The sequence below is a fragment of the Lynx rufus genome, unplaced genomic scaffold (assembly GCF_022079265.1).
Source record: "Lynx rufus isolate CCGP_SWC_20201006 ecotype Redwood Valley unplaced genomic scaffold, mLynRuf1.p SCAF_18, whole genome shotgun sequence".
Classification (NCBI taxonomy): Eukaryota; Metazoa; Chordata; class Mammalia; order Carnivora; family Felidae; genus Lynx; species Lynx rufus.
In genome coordinates this window covers 40,109,705-40,133,201 of record NW_025814832.1, presented here as the reverse complement: position 1 = coordinate 40,133,201, position 23,497 = coordinate 40,109,705, and the positions used below count along the sequence as shown (strand labels likewise).

Genomic DNA, 23,497 nt, shown 5'->3' with positions numbered 1-23,497 from the left:
TGAGCTTTACCATATGAATATTAGGACCAGCTCATCAGTTTCTGCAAACAAACCAGCTGGAATTTTTTATAAGAATGTATTGACTCCGTGGATCAGTTTAGGAAATATTGTCACATTCACAGTATTACGTCTTCCAGTCCATAAACATAGGATGTCTTTTCATTTATTTAGGTCTTTAATCTCTTTCTATAATGGTTTATAGTCTCCAGAGTATAAGTTTTGTACTTCTTTTGTTAAAATTATTCTTAGGCATTTTATGCTTTTCATGCTCTTGTAAATGAAATTGCTTTCTTAAGTTTTCTTTTCATTTGCTTGTTGCAACTCTATAGCAGCAATACAGTTGATTTTTGTATGTTGATACAAGACTGCATTTTCTGCTTCTGAAATTATTCAGTTCATGCTATTTTTGTGAAACTCGTATTCATTCTACCATTACATGAATTATGACTTTTCTTACAGCCAATGGAAAGTTATATCGTAATAGACTACTGAAGGCTATGAAGTCTCTCAAAAGTAAGTAAAAAACGAAATTATAAGGCATGTTATCTAGGTCTCCAGATACACCATCCAAGCATGAATCTTGGCCCTATATAAGCTTTTATTTATAATTCTTCCAGCATAACTACATCTTACCTGCTGTTAATATACACTTTCTCTTGGCAGGAAGTCCACTGTCTTCTTAGATTTTTTTCAACTTTTTCTCAAGAAGAAAAACCAACCCTGGCAAAAACAAACAAAAAACCCTGGTTGTTATTGAAAAGCAATGGTCAGCTACAATAATCACTAATAAGTCAAGCCAGTAAACAAAAAAGAACCCTACTTTTTATGCAGAGTAATTAAGTTAGTGGTCTGCAGTTCTGTTTGTTCCAGCACCTTAACCTCGTTTTACTTTGTAGGCTTGTCCACAAGAATAGACTAAAGGAAATGCAGTTCTGACTCCATTGACTTTCTATTTGAGTCTTTAAGTGGAAAAGTCTATTCGGGATTTCAGCCTTGTCAAAGTGTAATAATAACAGAGGCATGAAATATATTTTATCTTTTGTTTCTTTTGTTTTAATAATATGTGGTCATTAAAGTTAATAATAGTTTTCCTAAAAAACATTTTTAAATTTTACTATTATACAACTTTTTTTTTTCAAATGTTGCTTTACTGTCTCTTTCCTAAGATGGGAAGATTAAAAAGAATTACCTCCATACTAGTTTGGGAAATATGGGAATGGGGCTCACAGATGAGGAACTTGCTGGATTGTCAGGAGACCTACAAGTTGATGGTGAGTACCAAAGATAGCATTCAGGATCTATTTATCTTGATCTTCGATTTAAAGGAGTATCAGTTAAAATTATGTTGTGAGACAAATTTAGCTGGACTTTATTATACTCTATAAACAAAGTGTATCTTTTTCTGAGCTCATGTCATTGATTACATGTCTCTTTTGGACTTCTGTAGCAAACGGGAATGTTGATCTGCATGACGTGATGGAAGGAATGAAAGCTATTACAGGTGAGCACAAAGTCACTATAAACCTAAATTCCCATTAGAACACTAACTATATTTTACCATTAACCTTAAATGCCATGTTGATTCTGTTACTATACTCCTTATTATAAATATTTGTCCAGAGTTGGGCTTTGTGGTATTCGTGTTTTGGTAATAAAATTTTAGCTTCAAGTCTTGGTAGGAAGACCCTTACTCTCTTAAAAATATAATCTAGGGGCGCCTGGGTGGCGCAGTCGGTTAAGCGTCGGACTTCAGCCAGGTCACGATCTCACGGTCCGTGAGTTCGAGCCCCGCATCGGGCTCTGGGCTGATGGCTCGGAGCCTGGAGCCTGTTTCCGATTCTGTGTCTCCCTCTCTCTCTGCCCCTCCCCCGTTCATGCTCTGTCTCTCTCTGTCCCAAAAATAAATAAAAAACGTTGAAAAAAAATTTTAAAAATATATATATAATCTAAAAATAACTTTTTTAGAGTCACTAAATTTCCCTCACGAGCCTTTCTCTTTCTGATTAAGGGAAAGTTGACATCAAAAACCTGGAAACCGTTCTAGGTGACATGGGAATCAAGCTCACAGACCAGGAACTTGAAGATCTGAAAGAAAACCTGCCAGTCAGTGGTGAGCACGTGAGATACCATTGGATTTTGAGCTTTGGGTGTTATGTACCGTTAGCAATGAAAGGAATGGAATAAGGGAACTTTCTACGCAGAAGAGGTCCAGATTGTAGATGGGACAAGAACACTGACAAAGAAGTTGAGAATGTAGTATTTGGACACAGGTGGCATGGCCACTAGAAGAGTCTGCGAAGTTCTGAGGACAACAAAGTTTGCCTTTACAAAATGGCCGCTTTTGAATCTCATCTTTTTGTTATCAAATTCAAGAGTTGATATTTTATGAAATAGAAAGTCAAATTTACATTTTTTAAATAAGTATATTTTTAATATTTTAAATCTTTTCTTCTGTTCTATATTCAAGCATATTCTGAGTAAATATTTGTTGAATGGCTATTTAAAGTGCATAACAAAATGCCCAGTAACAAAATGCTGTTATAATCTGAAGGGGAGGAGAGCGTTCTTATGCTATTTTATATCATTTTATGAGCTTCAAGTTATGTGTTTTTTTTGTTACAGTTGATAATACAGTTGCTCTGAAAACTTTGAAGGATGAAGTGAAAGCTTTTACAGGCAAGAATTTGTTATAAATGATTTGCAACAAATTGTGATTTACACTAAAAATTTTAATAGCATTTTCTCAAAATTCTACTACTGCTTTACAGATTCACATACTTTCAGTATTCATTTTGATAAATATGTACACCTACTGATCAACATCTTAATCTAACATTATCTGGGTTTATAAGTAAAACAAAAGGATTATTTCTTCATTGTAAGTCATATATTCTTTGATGCTTTTTTTCAGTAAAAGTGCCTGGCTCTTATTTATACACCCAAACCTAGATGATCACAGCAAAAGCAGGGTGGAGCTGTAGAAATAAAAGTCCATTACCAACAGCTAATTACATAGTTTTAACAAAGTAAAGTAAAATATGTCATACTTTGTCAATTGTGTCTTGTATCATACTAACCGTCTCTTGACCTTATTTCTGGATAATTATATGACCAGATTTGCTTCTGTACTATGTGATATCATTCCCAGTGTTAGGGATACATCCCATTTGCTAATATTGAGGGACAAATTCTATTTTTTATTTAGCATTTGACTCTTTTTATTAGAAAATCTTTCACTCCATCTTTCCTTTTCATTCTGGTATCAGAGAAAGGACTAGAGCAGCAAAAGTAAATGTTTAGATCATGTTAAATAATCAGATTGTCCGTTAATAGTTTAACCTGTAACTATTCTGTCTTTTCAAAGGAGAAAAGGTTGATTCCAGGGACCTACAAAATACTCTAAAAGACATGGGGATTGAGCTTACAGACAAAGAGGCCAAGCAACTGAGGAAAACACTGCCCCTTGATGGTAAGTGAATGCCACATAAATGCCACCATGCCTTCCAGGGAACCTGACTTTATGGGTCAGTGCGAGCCATTCTTAATCTTTTAGTAGTACAGTTTTGTCTTTTTTTTTTTTTTTTTAATTTTTTTTTTTTCTACGTTTATTTATTTTTGGGACAGAGAGAGACAGAGCGTGAACGGGGGAGGGGCAGAGAGAGAGGGAGACACAGAATCGGAAACAGGCTCCAGGCTCCGAGCCATCAGCCCAGAGCCCGATGCGGGGCTCGAACTCACGGACCGCGAGATCGTGACCTGGCTGAAGTCGGACGCTTAACCGACTGCGCCACCCAGGCGCCCCAACAGTTTTGTCTTAAAATGCCATAAATTAATAGAGAAAGGCACTTCTGACTTGAAAAGAAATTCTTTCATTACTTCTTGGAACACAATCTGAAATTCATCACTACATTGCCATATAGTAATCTGAGTGACTAATACTATCCTCTCAGATTGGTATTAGTCTTGCAATAAGAGCAAGGAAACATAATGGAGAAAGAGGATATTAGTAGAATAAAAAGGAAGAAATATTTTAATGTATTTTTTAGAATTGCACCATGAGAGAGTTTAATAAATGTCTCTAATTCCAAAGAATGGGTAAGTTTGTCACTGTGGAAAACATCTATCTATCTATCTATCTATCTATCTATCTATCTAAGAGCACATGAGCAGGGCAGGGGGAGAGAAAGAGAGAGAGAGAGAGAAAGAGTGAGTGAGAGAATCTCAAGCAGGCTCCACACTCAGCACAGAGCCTGACATGGGGTTCAGTCTCATGACAGAGATCATGACCTGGTCCCAAATCAAGAGTCAGATCCTTAACCGACTGAGCCACTCAGGCACCACAAACATTTATATTTTTAAATGTCCACATCGTATAACTATAAAATAGATGCATTTTTAAAGCAAATCATTGAAATGTATCTTTCTACAATCGTATAATTTGTAATGTTTTGGTTTTCTGGAGATCTGAATTGTACTTTTTCTTACAGCCCACGGAAAGGTGTTTCAAAGCAGGTTGCTGAAGGATGTGAAGTATAATAAAAGTGAGTAAGAAGCACAAAAATGAGGCATATGAAATATCCTTAAGCATTAAATTTATATCACTAGAATATAACACCTTATTTTGCTTCTTGTACCACATCTATGTTTTTGCTGGTAGTAATCCTTTATCTTAGATGAAAAGTTCTCTACTGCATTGTGTTTTTGAAGCTCTCTCTGAAGAAACAATTATATGAACAGAAATAAAGATGGAAGGAAAGGAAGGAGGGAAGGAAGGAAGAAAGGAAGGAAGGAAGGAAGGAAGGAAGGAAGGAAGGCAGGAAGGCAGGCGTGTGCAAGGGAGGAAGGTGGGAAGGAGAAAGGAAGAAGGTTTGGGACTTACTCCAAAATGTGAGCAGAAGCAAACAAAACAATCTCAGAGTAAGAGTTTAGGAAAGGACTATAATTTTTACTTCTTGGTGGAGATTACTGGTTATTGCTCTTTAGTTACACTTGCTCAGCCCTGCCCCACCTAACTTTTTCCTGGGCCTGTATGTTTAACGTTTGAGGAAACAAATTCTAATTCTAACTCTGCTTTTAACTCTTTATTTTTTTTTAATTTTTTAATGCTTTTTTATTTTTAAGAGAGAGACCGAGAGAGACAGAGTGCGAGTGGGGGCGGGAGGGAGCAGAGAGAGAGAGAGACACAGAACCCAAAAGCAGTCTCCAGGCTCTGAGCTGTCAGCACAGAGCCCAACGTGGGGCTCGAACTCACAAACCATGAGATCATGACCTGAGCTGAGGTTGGACGCTCAACCAACTGAGCCACCCAGGTGCCCCTGCTTTTAACTCTTTAAATTGTAACTCAGCTTGTAAAGAGCTGTACATATATATTGTAGTTTTGTTCTTTGCTTGAAAATTTTAGCAGTTATGCCAGATTGTGAAGTCATTCTCTTTTAGCAGTATATTCATGTAACAGCACCAACTATTACTATCTTAAAGAGATATTTGCACCCCCATGTTCATTGCAGCATTATCTGCAATACCCAAGACAAAGACAAAGACACAACATGTCTCTTGACAGATGAATGAAGAAAATAGAATGTATATATATATATAATACATATATATATGTATATATATAATACATATATATATGTATATATATATATAATACATAATACATAATAGAATATTATTTGACCGCAGAAAAGAAGGAAAGCCTGCCATTTACAAGGATGAAACTTGAGGGCATTATGCTAAGTGAAATAAGTCAGACAGAAGAAAACAAATACTATGTGATACCTCCTATGGGTGGAATCTAAAAAACCAAACTCATAGAAACAGAGACCTGATTGGTAGCTGCCAGAGGCAGGGGGTTGGGGAGAGGAATAGGTGAAGGTAGTCAAAAGGATGCAAACTTCCAGCTATAAGAGGAGTAAGTTCTGGAGATATAACGTAAGGCACGCTGACTATAATTAACAACACTATCATATTTTTGGAAATTGCTAAAAGAGTAAATTTAAAAGTTCTCACCATACACACAACCAAAAATGTAACGATGTGAGATGACAGATGTGTTAACTAACCTTATTGTGGTAATCATTTTGCAGTGTATATATATGCATATATTGTACACCTTAACCTTATACACTGTCATATGTCAATTATTCAATAAAACTGGGGGAGGGGCGCCTGGGTGGCTCGGGGGTTGAGCGAGGGACTTCGGCTCAGGTCATGATCTTGCAGTTCGTGAGTTTGAGCCCCGCGTCGGGCTCTGTGCTGACAGCTCAGAGCCTGGAGCCTGCTTCGGATTCTGTGTCTCCCTCTCTCTGCTCCTTCCCTGCTCATGCTCTGTCTCTCTCACAAATGAATAAACATTAAAAAATTTTTTTAAATAAGATAAAAGTGGGGGAAAGGGGGAAAACATTCATGTCTGTTGGTTGAAGATAATAATATACGTTCATGAATTTTTCTAAATATTTTGTAATCCTTCCATTTTTTCTTTCCTTTTCATGTTTTCAAGGAGGGAAGATTGATGTAAATAACCTGGATCCTGTTTTAGAAGCCATGGAGGTCAAGCTGACAGAAAAGGAACTGAATCTGTTAAAGGATCTTCTGCGTGGTGAGCATTACAGAAAACACTGTGATTTTAAACAGATGTTGTGCTTGCAGGATTCATTTTGACTGTTTCCAAGGTTTAAATTATTTGTTGCCTGAAGGCATTTGAATAGCTTGCAGAAGAACTCAGGGGGGAAAAAGGCTGGTTTTTTTTTTTTAGTTTTTTTTTTTTTAACATTTATTTATTTTTGAGAGAGAGCCAGACAGAATGTGAGTAGGGGAGGGGCAGAGAGGGAGACACACAACCCGAAGCAGGTTCCAGGCTCCAAGCTGTCAGCACAGAGCCCGATGCCCAGGAGCCGTGAGATCATGACCTGAGCTGAAGTTGATGCTCAACCGACTGAGCCACCCAGGTGCCCCAAAGCTGTTCATTTTTGTGGCTTTAAAACCTCTCATCTATTTCTTTATACATCTTGGACTAGGGGTGGATGCTAGTGACAAGGGGAGGGATTTTTGTTGTCTGGTTTTACAAAAATAGGATCTGCAATGTGGTTTTTTTTGGTTTTTTTTTTTCGCTGATCCATATATCACTGCCATTCACACCATGGTGCAGAACATCATCCATGAGAGGCTCCACTCCTCAGTGCCAAGGCCATTGTGTGTACCTGCCAAATACAGTCCTCTCTGTGTTCTGACCATTGAGCCGGATGGCTTCTTCGCTTATAAAAGAATATGAAGATTTGACAGCCACTAAGTGCACCTGTCATTGACACAGGGTTCTCAAAACTAAAACCTAGAAATGCCACACACCTGTCTGCGCCTTCAGGAGAAAGCTCCATGTGTCAAATCTTGATAATGCAGTATGTCCCGTGTAAAGAGGAGCCTGTGTAGATTGGCACATTCTGAGGAATCTGTCAGTGTAAAGTGGTAACATCTGCCTTTTTTATTTACAAATGTAAATGAAATGTAATTATTCAGCCATTCCTCATTTCTCTATTCATAGATATTGAGGTGCTTTCTTTTCTGGTCACTATAACAAAGAAAGTTAACAGAAAAATATGTATAGTATTACAATCTTTAAAAAATATATGTAATACACTTTATAAACATAAGAAAGTTCTGGAAGGCTATACACAAAACTGTTAGTAATAGGAGAGGTACTGAAGCTGAGGAGAGGTAAAAGAAGGGACGTTTACCTTTTCTTAAACGCTCTTTTTTTTTTTTAGTCTGTTACACAAAGTATGTTTTAAATTCCACTTTTTTAAGCTTAATTTATTTTGTTTTTAATTTAAGATGAATACATGGGGTGCCTGGGTGGCTCAGTTGGTTAAGCGTCCAACTTCGGCTCAGGTCATGATCTCACGGTTTGTGAGTTTGAGCCCTGCATCAGGCTCTGTGCTGACAGCTCAGAGCCTGAAGCCTGCTTCAGATGCTGTGTCTGTCTCTCTTTCTGCCCCTCCCCTGCTCACATTCTGTGTGTGTGTGTGTGTGTGTGTGTGTGTCTCAAAAATAAATAAACATTAAAAAATTTTTTAAAAAGATGTATACAAATGGTGTGGTAAAATGACAGGATTTTGGCTGTGTTTTTATCTACCAATTAGGTTCAGCAGATCACTAAACTGACCATTTAAGTGACTAGTTCCTATCAAATATCCCTCACTGCTTAACACTGGTCTCTACCTGCCCATTGCATCAACATGTGGTAACACGAGAGAACAATCCTAACGAATACTGGGAGATACATAATTTTAAAAAGTGAGGAAAGTAAGATTGAAGGATTACTCAAATCACACAAAGCCACTAACGAATGTGGACCTGGCAGAGTTAGAACATTTAATAATTGAAGAAAAAAAATTGTACATGAATAATATGTACATGAATAATATGACAGGACATTCAACATACAGTGTTTTCAATTTCAAAAGATCTTAAAGGACCTCTTAGAACAAAGTCAATCTTTTGGTAAAGGTTATTTTTATATGTCTCATTTCAAAGTTCAAAAGCTGTGGAGTACAATACCCTAATTTGCTCAGAAAAAATCACATCCCAACACACTTGTAACAGTCGGCATTGAATTCATTGTTTCTTCTAAGAATCATGGAATAGTTATAACCTGAATTTTCTTAAATATTAGGTGAAATAAACTTTGACAGTTTTCATCTTTATTATTTAATAAAACCATTTAAGATATTTTTTTTTCATTATTTATTATTAAATCTTGGTCCTCATTGCTAATGAATTATTTTCCTTGGTCATCTTCTGCAACCATAAATCTTAGATTTAAAAAAAAAACCTCCTGTCCTGTGTATCTTCTTTTTTCTGAGTCCATGTTATTGTTCTTCTCTGATGAAACTTTGTCTTACAGGCTCTAAGAAAGTTGATCTGCAAAAACTGATGGAAAAAGTAGAAGCTGTTACAGGTGGGGAAAAAGTTACCAAATACATATGATTCTGATTCTTTACACATATTTTATATTCTTCCCTGTTACTTTATACTCCTTTTAAATTATGATATTTTGGGGCACCTGGGTAGCTCGGTCAGTTAAGTGTCTGACTCTTGATTTTGGTTCAGGTCATGATCTCACGGTTCGTGAGATCAAGCCCCGCACCTGGCTCTGCACGGAGCCTGCTTGGGATTCTCTCTGTCCCTTTCTCTCTGCCCCTCCCCTGCTTACTCTCTCTCAAAATAAATAAGCATTAAAAATAATAGTAAATAAATTAGGCATAATTTTTAATAAACTGATTTCCTGGACTTTGGTTTTTCAGGGTTTTCTTTTTTTTTTAAGTTTTTCTTTAAATTCTAGTTAGTTATCATATAGTGTAATATTGGTTTCAGGAGTAGAATTTAGTGATTCATCACTTATGTAACACCCAGTGCTCATCATAACAAGTGCCCCCCTTAATACCCATCACCCATTTAGCCCATCCCTTGCCCACCTCAGTTCGTTCTCCATCAACCCTCAGTTTGTTCTCTATAGTTAAGAGTTTGCCTCCCTCTCCCTTTTTTTTCTCCTTCCCCTATGTTCATCTGTTTTGTTTCTTAAATTCCACATATGACTGAAATCAGAAAGTATTTGTCTTTCTCCGGTTTGTCAATGCTTTAACAACAAAACATAGTGCCATATTTTGTTAGGCCCTACAATCTCATTTTTTCCAGATTTTTACTAAAAACATATTAGTGCGATAAAAAGAGAGTAAAGTTTTATTACTTACTAGTAATCTCCCACAACAGAGTATTATGAAATGCATTACCCTGCACTCTGTTATTTTGTCTCTATTATTACTAAAGTTATGGAAATAAACACTTTAATATCTTACCATAACTACAGTCAAACAGGACTCATTTGACTTTATTATGGATTGAGTAATTGGTGCTAATAATTAAACAGTAATAAGAGATTTCATTATTATTTAGAATAATTAGATGGTTCTTTAAAATCTCACATGTTACCATTTCTGTCCTTTTAAAGGAGAGGAAATTGATGTCAATGACATGGAAACAGTTCTAGGAAACATGGGAATAGAACTCACAGATAAAGAACTCTCACAACTGGTGAAAAATCTGCCAGTTGATAGTGAGTGTTTAAATAAAAATGTAGTCATACAGGGAAGTGTATTGTTAACTTGTGAAAACTTGTAAAATTGTCTCTATCTTATTGCTTGTCAGAAATAATTTTATGATTCATGTTACATAATTTTAAATGACTATTATATGTTAAAATTTTCTCTGTGCCAAATTTATCTTTAGTTTGAGAAGTAACCGTTGTATCATCATGACTCCTATCATCAGGATTCAGTTATATTACTTATAACTTTTGAGTCTATCAAGAGATGTAAAATTTAATCCAGAATAAATGAGAAAAAGAGAAAGGAGTGATCTAATAGGGGAAAATGAAAATATCACAAAAGAAAAGTAAAAGATATTTTTCAGAATGGCAGAATGTCAGTATCCCCATCCCTTATAATTTCATTATTTGCCACTAACTCAGAAAATTTCTAAGGCAGTTCACAAAAGATGTCTTACTGAAATGGCTGATTTCTTACTAGACAGTAATGAAATTCCACATTACTCTTCTGTGATCTGAATAGTCCTTTTCCTTACAGATGGAAAGGTCTATCAAAGAAGGTTGCTGGATGGTATAAAGTTTGTTAAAGATAAGGGAGAAACTTAACAAAACACAAATCAGTCTGAGATCATCACGTTTGGCATTTAGACTAATTCCTTGTGATTAAATTGTCAACTCTGCCACTTAACACATTATTATATACTTTTGTTTCTTTTGTGGATGATCGTGTTCTTTAGGAGATCATCTTTTATGTTGTAACTTGGAAAGAATTCCTATGCTTTCTCGGGATTTTTCAAACTTTGACAGAAGTAGAAATTATCAGAGCCCAGGCTACATAGCAAAAGTAAAGGGAAAATTAGCACCTCTTCAGTTAGTTTATTCAGCAACAAAAGACTACTAATCTGACATTTAGACCAAGAGAGCAAGAGAGTGCTAGAAAGTCTCCACGAAACTGAAAGAACATGGGACTGAATAGATAGACAGGGAGCAGGCCAGGAAAAAGGTCATGTCTAAGCAAGGTTGCGAATACCACCTTCATGATTTCTGCCAAATCCACACACTATTTGTACTACTATTAATATTTTCACTGATACTGATTTACTTTTTACTTAAATTTTAAAAAATTTTAAATGGTAATGGAAAAACAGCATGCCTTAACATAACTAGACATTAATTGTAAAAACGAACATAATGAAAAGGAGACAATAGTGGTTAGAAAAGCTGGAATTGTTATCACCCTACTAGAATTCTCTGAGAAGTCATTCTGTCACCTTTCAGTTTTTATACTGGGCGTGCTTATATTAAGATTAAAATTGGGGCGCCTGGGTGGCTCAGTGGGTTGAGCGTCCGGCTTCGGCTCAGGTCACGATCTCGCGGTATGTGAGTTCGAGCCCCGCGTCGGGCTCTGTGCTGACTGCTCAGAGCCTGGAGCCTGTTTCAGATTCTGTGTCTCCCTCTCTCTGTGACCCTCCCCCGTTCATGCTCTGTCTGTCTCTGTCTCAAAAATAAATAAACGTTAAAAATTAAAAAAAAATGATTAAAATTAAAACAATAAACTCAAACTCAAACTCTTATTATTGACTCTGTCCTCCTGTAAAGATCTCATCAGGCTTTGGTTTTTTTGGAGGAACATGATAACCATAATCCTCTGGAGGTCAGGGTTTATCCCACATTTTAGGGACATTAACTGTTACCTGTATACTTCTTTTTCCATAAGGAGGGAAAGATTGATTCCAGTAAAGTGGATGAAGTTTTGGGAGCTATGGGCATGGACCTCACTGAAAAGGAGCTTAAAGACATAATGCAAAATCTGCCAGTTAATGGTGAGCATTTTGGATGCCACTGAACACTCCAGAAAAACTGCTTTTGTAAGCCTATTTATAACAATCATTCAAAATGCTTGTTTGACATCAAGAAGGCATTGTGAAAAGCTTGGGGAAAAAACTCAGGTCCAAAGAAAGAACGCATCCTGTCTGTCTCTGGTTTCACACGCACAGTAGAGAAAGATTTCAAGATAACTTGACTTTTTCACTCAACCTTACCTTTTTTTCCCTACAGAGTAAGGGAGAATTGATAGGTATTGCTCAAATTACAATTGAGCTCTTTGGCCACATTTGCTAATGGGTGACATCAGTATTTATAAAAAGGGTACTTAGTATAGCTGTGGCTATCTGTAATGTTGTTGTTTTTTTTCTTTGTTAATGTGGCCAGAGTATCCCTGCACTACATGGCCGCCATCTCAGTGTCTGTCTGTGTCTCACCTTCACATGGGTCCTATGGGGAAAACTCTAAATCAGTAGCCGAGTGAAGTCACAGAAGTCACAGAGCCTCCCTTCCACCAAATGCTGTTACTGAAGCATCACAAGACCCTGCCCAGATTCAGTCTAAGCTTTTGGTGGGAGATGTATCAGTCACACTGTAATAAGATCGTGTGGGGCGGGAAATCTATGTCTCAGCCATCCTTGAAACATATGTTCTGCCACAGCTCCTTTTACTCAGCATACGTGTTTTAGATTCATCTCTGGTGTTGTCTGTGTCAGTGATTTGTTTTGGTGGGAGTTAAGACGGTGGAGCAGCATGGGGACCCTGAGCTTGCCTCATCCCTGAAGCGCAGCTAGATCAGCACCAAACCATGTCAAGCACCTAGGAAACTGAGCTGAGGATCAACACAACAATCTGCGTAACTTGAGCCACAGAACTCAGCAGGTACACAGTGTGGAGAGGTGGACTGGGGGAGAGAAAAGCCACGGAGGGTAGGGAGCTGTTTTTGCTGAGAGAGGACAGAGAAAAGAGAGAGGAAGAGAGCGCGGTCCATCACGATCATGGAAGAACAACACTTCCCTGAAAGTAGCTGGAGAGAAAGAGAAAGAGAAACACTCTCAGGGGACTGAACAAGAAATCTGCCCCCCAAAATCTATGGATGGGAAGAAAGGAGAGGGTGTCAGTACCACCAGGATTCTATAAACAGTGGAGCACAGAGCCTGAAGTTCTGGAGGTCAGTGCCTGGTGGTGCTCTGGTGAGGAAGTAGGGCAAATCTCCAGGAGCAGGTAGTGGGGTTTGACGGGTCCTTGTGCCAATAGGGAGAAGCAGTTCTCCTACTTGGGGTGCATTTGGTAGAGGCCATATGGCTTCCCCATAGGCAAAAGTCCCCACAGACCCCAGAGAGCAGCCACATTTGCTGGTATTGGACGTCAGAGTGCAATGAAACCTGGAACCGGCTGTGTGTTGTGGTTTGCCATAATCCCTGACCCTCTGCCACTGCACGATCGCACAAATGTCTTCTGGGGCAAGTCAGCACCTGGCCATTGCTCAGCAAGACTCTCCCCAGAGTTGGCACCGGTCCCAGCCTCAGGGGTCTCTCAAGTGTCTGGGGTTTTGAAACACAGCCCCATCTGAGATAAACTCTAGAGGGAGGTGCCACCTGGCAGGTGGACAGCTTGGACACAGACCGGGTAGGGACAGGGAGTCGAGGAAGGCCTGAGACAAAGGAGGGGTGCTTGATTGTGTCAGTGAAAGCACAAAGTTCCAATGCCAGAGACTAGGTGGTGAAGCCACCTCTCCCTTGCACGCACATGCTCACCACACTGATCCACCCCAGCAAGCTAAGCAGCGCCACCTAATGGAGAACAGACTGTTACACCAAGCCCCACCCAACTGCGCTTCCAGGCACATCTCCTAGAAGACCAGCACAAGTCACTCCACCTGTTTAGTGTACGGACTAAAGAAGACTTCATAGTTCTAGTTCTAGGGGAAACTGGATATAACTTCATTCAGGTTTCATTCCACCTGATGGTTCATTTATTTCTTCATTTCCTTTCCTTCTGTTTTTGCTTAAATTGTTTTCTGTTTTTCCTCTTTCTTGGATACAGAAAGAGAAAATTTTATTCTTATTTTTTATACCTTATTCTTTATTTTTAAAAATACTTTCTTCCATTTCATTTTCTTTAATTTTATTCTATTATATAAATTTTCTTACCTTTTTTCCCCCCTTTTCTTCCCCTTTCTTGCCTCTATTCTATCAAGCTTCTTTTAAGAAGGATCTAGCTTCCTTCATTTGATATTTTGTCTTCCATTTTTTAATTTTTATTTTTTATTTAATTAATTTTTCTTCCTCTAAAATGACAAAGCGAAGTAATTCACCCCAAAAGAAAGAACAAGAAAAATGACAGCCAAGGGCTTAATCAACACAGATATAAGCAAGATGTCTGATGCAGAATTTAGAACCATGATAATAAAAACACTAGCTGGTGTTGAAAAAGTAGAGAATCCCTTTCTGCAGAGATAAAAGAAGTAAAATCTAGTCAGGACATAATTAAAAATGCTATAACTGAGATGCAATGTCAAATGGATGCCACAGCGGCAAAAATGGATGAAGCGGAGAAGCAAATAGCGATATAGAAGACAAAATTATGGAGAATAATGAAGCAGAAAAAAAAGAGAGAAATATAGGCAAAAGAGCATGATACAAGACTTAGAGAACTCAGTGACTTATTAAAAAGGAATAACATCTGAATCATAGGAGTCCCAGAAGATGAAAAGAGGGGAAAGGGGCAGAAGGTTTATGTGAGCAAATTATAGCAGAAAACTTTCCCAATCTGGGGAAGGACACAGACATCAAGATCCAAGAAGCACAGAAAACTCCCATTAGATTCAACAAAAACGGACCATCAACAAAGCATGTCATAGTAAAATTCACAAAATACACAGACAAGGAAAGAATTGTGAAAGCAGCAAGGGGGAAAAAAGTTGTAGATCTATAAGGGAAGACAGATCAGATTCACAGCAGACCTATCCACAGAAAATTGGCAGGCAAGAAAGGAGTGGCAGGATATATTCAACATGCTGAATAGGAAAAATACACAGCAAAGAATTATTTATCCAGCAAGGCTGTCATTCAAAATAGAGGGAGAGAGAAAGGGTTTCCCAAACATAACTAAAGGAGTTTGTGACCACTAAACCAGCCCTGCAAGAAATTTTAAGGGTGCTCTTTGGAGAAAAGATAAAACAAAAAAAGACCAAAAGCAACAAAGAATGGAAAGGACCAGAGATTATCACCAGAAACACCAACTCTACAGGCAACACGATGGCTCTAAATTCATATCTTTCAGTACTCACTCTAAATATCAATGGACTAAACACTCCAATCAAAAGACATAGGGTATCAGAATGGATAAGAAAAAAGATCCTTCTCTATGCTGTTTATAAGAGACTCATTTTAGACCTAAACACACTGACAGATTGAAAGTAAGGGAATGGAGAACCATCTATCATGCTAATGGTCATCAAAAGAAAGTTGGAGTAGACATACTTATATCAGACAAACTAGATTTTAAAGTAAACGCCATAACAAGAGATGAAGAAGGTCATTATATCGTAATTAAGGAGTCTGTCCACCAAGAAGATCTAACAGTTGTAAATATTTGTGTCACCAACGTTTCCACCCAAATATGTAAATCAATCACAAACATAAATTCATTGATAATAATACCATAATAGTAAGAGACTTCAACACCCCACTCACAACAATGGACATATCACATCAGCAGAAAATCAACAAGGAACCAATGGCTTTGAATGACACACTGGACTGAATGGACTTAACAGATATATTCAGAACTCTTCATCCTAAAGCAGCAGAATACACATTCTTCTCGAGTGCACATGGATCATTCTCCAGAGTAGATCACATGCTGGGACACAAATCAGCCCTCAATGAGTACAGAAAGATCAAAATCATACCTTGCATGATTTCACACCACAATGCTATGAAACTCAGAATCAACTAAAAGAAAAAATTTGGAAAGACCATGAATACTTGGAGTTAAAGAACATCCTACTAAAGAATGAATGGGTTAACCAGGAATTTAAAGAGGAAATTAAAAAATACATGGAAGCCGATGAAAATGAAAACACGACAGGCTAAAACCTCTGGGATGGAGCAAAGGCAGTCACTCGAGGGAAATATATGGCAATCCAGGCCTTCCTAAAGAAGGAAGGAAGGTCTCAAATGCACAACCTAACGTTACACCTAGAAGAGCTGGGAAAAGAACAGCAAAAACAAACAAAAACAAAAACAAAAATATGGAAAAAAAAAAAAAACCTAAACCAGCAGAAAAAGGGAGATAATAAAGATTAGAGCAGAAATCAATGATATTGAAATAGAAAAAAACAGTAGAACAGATCAATGAAACCAGGAGGTGGTTCTTTAAAAGAATTAACAAAATGGATAAAACTCTAGCCAGACTGATCAAAAAGAAAAAGGAAAGGACCCAAATAAATTAAATCATGAATGAAAGAGAAGAGACCACAACCAACACTGCAGAACTACAAGCAATAGTAAGAATATCATGAGCAATTACATGCCAACAATTTGGGCAATCTGGAAGAAATGGACAAATTCCTAGAAACAAATAAACTACCAAAACTGAAGCAGGAAGAAAAGGAAATTTGAACAGACCCATAACTGGTAAAGAAATTGAATCAGTAATCAAAAATCTCCCAAAAAAACAGGAGTCCAGGGCTGGATGGCTTTCCAGGGGAATTCTACCGAACATTTAAAGAAGAGTTAACACCTATTCCTTTGAAGCTGTTCCAAAAAAAAAAAAAAAAAAAGAATGGAAGGGAAACTTCCAAACTCATTCTACGAGGCCGGCATTACCTTGATTTCAAAACCAGGCAAAGCCCCCACTAAAAAAAGAACTACAGACCAATTTCCCTGATGAACATGGATGCAAAAATTCTCAACAAGATACTAGCCAACCAGATCCAACAATACATTAAAAGAGTTATTCATCACAATCAAGTGGGATTTATACCTGGGATACAGGACTGGTTCAATATCCACAAATCAATGTGATACATCACATTAATAAATGAAAGGATAAGGACCACATGATCCTCTCAATAGATGCAAAGAAAGCATTTGACAAAATACAGCATCCTTTCTTTTTTTTTTTTTTAATTTTTTTTTTCAACGTTTATTTATTTTTGGGACAGAGAGAGACAGAGCATGAATGGGGGAGGGGCAGAGAGAGAGGGAGACACAGAATCGGAAACAGGCTCCAGGCTCCGAGCCATCAGCCCAGAGCCTGACGCGGGGCTCGAACTCACGGACCGCGAGATCGTGACCTGGCTGAAGTCAGACGCTTAACCGACTGCGCCACCCAGGCGCCCCAACAAAATACAGCATCCTTTCTTGATAAAAAACCCTAAAGGAAGTAGGGATAGAAGGATCATACCTCAAGATCATAAAAGCCATATATGAGAGATCCACTGCCAATATCATCCTCAATGGAGAAAAACTGAGAGCTTTCCCCCTAAGGTCAGCAACACGACAGGGGTGTCCACTCTCACCACTGTTATTCAACATAGTATTGGAAGTCATAGCCTCAGCAATCAGAAAACGTGAAGAAATAAAAGCATCCAAATCAGCAAGGAGGAAGTAAAACTTTCACTCTTCAAAGATGACATGATACTCTATGTGGAAAACCCAAAAGATTTCCCCCAAAAACTGCTAGAACTGACCCATGAATTCAGCAAAGTCGCAGGATATAACATCAATGCACAGAAATCACTTGCATTTCACTACACAATAATGAAGCAGCAGAAGGAGAAATCAAGAAATCGATCCCACTTACAGTTGCACCAAAAACCATAAAATACGGAAGAATAAACCTAACCAAGGATGTGAAAAATCTATACGCTGAAAACTATAGGAAGCTTATGAAAGAAATTGAAGAAAACACACACACAAAAGGAAAAATATCCATGCTCCTGGATTGGAAGAAAAAATATTGTTAAAATGTTGATACTACCCAAAGCAATGTACATATTCAGTGCAATCCCTATCAAAATAACACCAGCATGCTTCGCAGAGCTAGAACAAACAATCCTAAAATTTGTATGGAACCAGATAAGACCCCAAATAGCCAAAGCAATCCTGAAAAAGAAAACCAAAGCTGGAGGCATCACAATTCCAGACTTCAAGCTGTATTACAAACATGTAATCATCAAGACAGTATGGTATTGGCACAAAAACAGACACATAGATCAATGGAACAGAATAGAGAACCCAGAAATGAACCCACAAACGTATGGCCAACTGATCTTTGACAAGGCAGGAAAGAATATCCAATGGAATAAAGACAATGTTTTTAGCAAATGGTGTTAGGAAACCTGGACCACTTTCTTACACCGCACACAAAAATAAACTCAAAATGGACGAAAGACAGGAAGCCATCAAAATCCTAGAGGAGAAAGCGGGAAAAAAACCTCTTTGACCTCAGCTACAGCAACTTCTTACTTGATATGTCTCCAGAGGCAAGGGAAACAAAAGCAAAAATGAACTATTGGGACCTCATTAAGCACGGCAAGGAAAACAGCACAACTAAAAGGCAACTGACGGAATGGGAGAAGATATTTGCAAACGACATATCAGATAAAGAGTTAGTATCCAAAATCTACAAAGAACTTATCAAACTCAACACCCAAAAAATAAATAATCCAGTGAAAAAATAGACAAAAGACATGACTAGACATTTTTCCAAAGAAGACATCCAGATGGCTAACAGGCTTAAAAAGATACTCAGCGTCACTCATAATCAGGGAAATACAAATCAAAACCACTATGAGATACTACCTCACACCTGTCAGAATGGCTAAAATTAACAACTCAGGCAATGACAGATGTTGGTGAGCATGTGGAGAAAGAGGAACCCTTTTGCACTGCTGGTGGGAGTGCCACCATTTCCAGAATGGTGCAGGCATTCTGGAAAACAGTATGGAGTTTCCTCAAAAAAAAAGAAAAATGGAACTACCCTACAGCTGAGCAATTGCACTACTAGGTATTTATCCAAAGGATACAGGAATGCTTTTCGAAGGGGCACATACACCCCAGTGTTTATAGCAGAGCTATCAACAATAGTCAAAGTATGGAAAGAGCCCAAACATCCATCGACACATAAATGAATAAAGAAGATGTAGTACGTGTGTGTGTGTGTGTGTGTGTGTGTGTGTGTGTGTAATGGAGTGTTACTCAGTGATCAAAAAAGAATGAAATCTTGCCATTGCCATTTGCAATAACGTGGATGGAACTAGAGTGTATTATGCTAAGTGAAATTAGGAAAGACAGATATCATATGACTTCTCTCATATGTGGAATTTAAGATAGAAAACAGATGAACACAAGAGAAGGGAAGCAAAAATAATATAAAAACAAGGAGGGGGACAAACCATAAGAGACTCTTAAATACAGAGAACAAACTGAGAGTTGGTGGAGGAGTTGTGGGTGGGGGGATGGGCTAATTGGGCCAGGGACATTAAGGCAGACACTTGTTGAGATGAGCACTAGGTGTTATATGTAGGGGATGAATCCCTGGAATCTACTCCTGAAATTATTATTGCACTATACATTGACTAACTTGGATGGAAATTTTTAAAAAATTAATAAATTTTAAAAACGAAAACAAATACGATTAAATACTTAACCAGAAAAAAAGAAAATTGAATCAGACCATAATCCATATTCAAATTCTAAATAAATGTTGATAAAATAGTAATCTTTGTTTATAGGTTTATGACTGTTATAATATTATTCATAAACTATACCTTTTGATGTCCCCCTTTATATCTGTTTAATGATTTGACTCTAAGTTATACTTTGATATTAATAACTGATGGTACTGGTTTCTTTTTGCTTGTATATATGCCTCATATATCTTTGCCCTTTCCTCTGTTTTCAATCTTCTTATCATTTGGTTGAAATATATTTTGCGAAATCATCATATAGCTGGGTTTTTAAGGAACCCATCTGACAATTGTTCCTTTTTTATTTTTTTTATTTAAAAAAAATTTTTTTTAAGTTTATTCATTCTTGAGAGAGAGAGAGACAGACAGAGCACAAGCATGGGAGGGGCTGAGAGAAAGGGAGACACAGAATCCGAAGCTGGCTTCAGGCTCTGAGCTGTCAGCACAGAGCCTGATGCGGGACTCGAATTCACGAACTGTGAGATCATGACCTCAGCCGAAGTCAGACACTTAACCAAGCCACCCAGGTGCCCCTATCATTCCCTTTTTTTTTTAAATTTTTTTGTAATGTTTATTTATTTTTGACAGAGAGAGAGAGAGAGATGGAGCATGAGCGGGGGAGGGGCAGAGAGAGAGGGAGACACAGAATCTGAAACAGGCTCCAGGCTCTGAGCGGTCAGCACAGAGCCCCACGAGGGGCTCCAACTCACAGACCAGGAGATCATGACCTGAGCCGAAGTCGGACGCTCAACCGACTGAGCCACCCAGGCGCCCCTATCGTTCCTTTTTTAATGAGAAATTTCAGTTTGCTCCGATTTGGTGTAATACTGGATATATTTAATTTTACTTATTTAATCTTATGTTTATTATTTATTTTCTGTTTTTTTTTTCTTTTTTCTTAGGCTTATTATCACTGATTTGTTCAAGTTGTCATTCATTATGTTTGTTTTCTTCCTAATTAATTCTGAAGTTTCAGAGGAGGGTCACATTTCATCAAGTCTTACATTTCTTTTCCTCCCATTCACTGTCATACTTACATATAATAACTATTACTGGCAATAAAATACTACTTTATTCTCCATCAAGATAGCCTTTCTGATCAAATATTTCATTTCATTTTTATCCCTTCCCTCTCACCCCCCACACAATCACAATACGGGCAAACTTTTAGAAGACTCTTATTCCTCCTACCATTTCCCCCACTCCCCACCATGAGACCTTGGGAATGTCTTTTACTTCCCCAACCATACAGTTTTAACTCCCACAAACAAACAACTCATAACATTTCTCTTAGGGGTGTCTGGGTGGCTCATTCAGTTAAGCATCCAACTTTTGATTTCTCCTCAGGTCATGATCTCACAGTTGTGAGATTGAGCCCTGCATTGGGCTCTGCACTGAGCACAGAGCCTTCTTAAGATTCTCTCCCTCTCCCTGTGCCCCTTCTCTGCTTGCTCTGTGTGTGTGTGTGTGTGTGTGTGTGTGTGTGTGTGTGTTTCTCTCTCAATAATAAAAAAAAACTATCTTAAATAATTTCCTTTCTATTTCAAGATTCTTTATTTAACACTTAATATTACATATTCCATAAAAGATTACTTTCAAGCTTCTAGAAAAGAAGGAAGCATCTGTTTTGACATCTCTGTATTTCTACCACCTCAGAAGCATATATGTTTCTGCCCACCTATCTTCTTCCTTCGTGCTCTTTTAGGAGTCAGAGGAATTGGAATGCCCTCATGCTGGCCTCTACTGATCTTCACCAGGGTCTTCAGGATTCTAAATGCCAAGCTTTTCCCCAGATCTATTACTTTCTAGTTCTCTTCGTGCACTCTGACACCTCTCTGGTGCTTCCCTAGTTGAGAGGGGAAAGAATCCCATGCCCATTCTTCTTCCAGGACACAACCAGAGCTGAAGGTTTGACATAGCCCTGGCAGCCTAGAGAGACCAGCAGCATTTGAATTTCAAAGGCAGACAGCTTTGAGGTGGTAGTTAAAGGGATATGAGCCATGTTCCAGTCTCCATGTTCACAGAAGCCCTTCCAAAATTTTTATTAAAGTAAATACAAAAGAGTAAGAATAACATTATAAATAAAGGAAAATGATCAACTTCAGTTTAAAAAAATTCCCTTGTCACCCAGATGTTTTAAATCTTACTAGTAGATTCCTCCTCTGCTGAGAGGAACTTGGAATGTTTTAATGGAACAGAATTCCCTCCCAATTAGACGGCCTATGGCAGAGAGCCCTTTCATCTTGGGTCAGAATTTTCCCAGTAATAAGCCAGATGGGCAAAGGAAAGGATGAACAGAAAACCACAGTGACCCATGTACAAAGCCAGGCCAAAAATTGTAATCCTCTCCAAGGATCCCATCTCTTTTTCATGACAGACTTGATTACTTGTAATGACCCAGGTAAACCAGCACACATTTTCCATTTTGCCCTGACCTGTAGTTGGTATTGACGCAGAAGTTATTAGTGGCTAAGAATACTTTAAGAGACAAAGAATAAGGTCCAAAAATTCTCACCACAGAATTAGCAACATTATTGGTAACTGATACACTTTTCTGGTTATTCTTTGAGTATTTTGTAGGCACTCAAAAACAAGTTTGTTGAATTCATGAATAACTACATGTTACACCGTGTTTCCTATAACACTAGGTTATAGCTAGATTTTCTCATCAACATGGAGTATTATTTTACTGTGGGGAAAAAAGCACTTTTCAGAAACTAAATGACGGGAATTAGCCACCTTTCTTCCCTGAGCATAATATATTGGAAATATTGGAGTATTACTTGTTTCAGGAAATAATTGTGCTTATTATCATTCAAGCTGACATCTTTCTTCTTCTGCCTTCTTTTTTTTTAATGTTTGTTTATTTTTGAGAGAGAGATGGAGAGACAGAGCATGAGGCAGGGAGGGACAGAGAGAGAGGGAACCACAGAATCCAAAGCAGGCTCCAGGCTCTGAGCTGTCAGCACAGAGCCTGATGCAGGACTCGAACTCATGAACCGTGAGATCATGACCTGTGCCAAAGTCAGCTGCTCAACCAACTGAGCCATCCAGGTGCCCCTCTTCGTCTACCTTCTTATGAAGGGTGTAGCAAAGGTTAAGTTTTAGTGTGTGTGCGCTTGTGTGTGATGTGCACGTGCGTGTGTGTGTGTGTGTAACCAGTTTTTATATTTTTTATATTGAGGTATAACTGACATAAAACATTACATTCAGGCATAATGATTCAATATTTGTATATATTGCAAAATGATTACCATACTAAGTCTAGTTAACATCCATCATAATATATAGTTACAAATATTTTTTGTTTTGATGAGAACTTTTAAGATCTCTCAGGGTGCCTGGGTGGCTCAGGCGATTGAGCATCCGACTCTGGATTTCAGCTCAGGTCACAATCCCAGGATATTGGGATTGAGCCCCGCCTCAGGCTCCATACTGAGCTTGGAGCCTGCTTGGGATTCTCTCTCTCTCTCTCTCTCTCTCTCTCTCTCTGCCCTTCTCCCCTGCATGCTCTCTCTTTGTCTCTCTCTCTCTCAAAGGAAAAAAACGTTAAAAAAATTAAGATCTACTCTCTTAACAACTTTCAAATATTAATATTTCAGTATTAAGTATAGTCATCATACTGTGTATTACAACCCCATGACTTATTTTGTAACTAAAAGTGTGTACCTGCAAAGGTTAAATTTTCTAAAGCAAATAAATACTGCTAAGTTTTTCTGCTCTATGCAACACATTTTCTTGGTCTCATTGTCATGTTTCTATCCAATTTGTTCCTTGCCTTACAGTTAAAGGCAAGGTTGATCTGGAAAAGCTGATGAATGAAGCGAAATCTTTTTCGGGTGAGTAAGACATTACTTAAACATTTATTT

The 23,497-nt window shown here is 38.0% G+C and overlaps 1 long non-coding RNA gene across 1 annotated transcript; it reads left to right on the top strand.

Annotated features, from left to right (window-relative positions):
- The first annotated feature begins 3,432 nt into the window (after window positions 1-3,432).
- On the top strand, window positions 3,433-10,698 carry LOC124513593 (uncharacterized). Its single transcript, XR_006962455.1, has 5 exons — window positions 3,433-3,469; window positions 4,488-4,541; window positions 6,503-6,601; window positions 8,903-8,956; window positions 10,641-10,698. It is a non-coding gene; the product is annotated as an uncharacterized LOC124513593 (long non-coding RNA).
- Window positions 10,699-23,497: the final 12,799 nt, after the last annotated feature.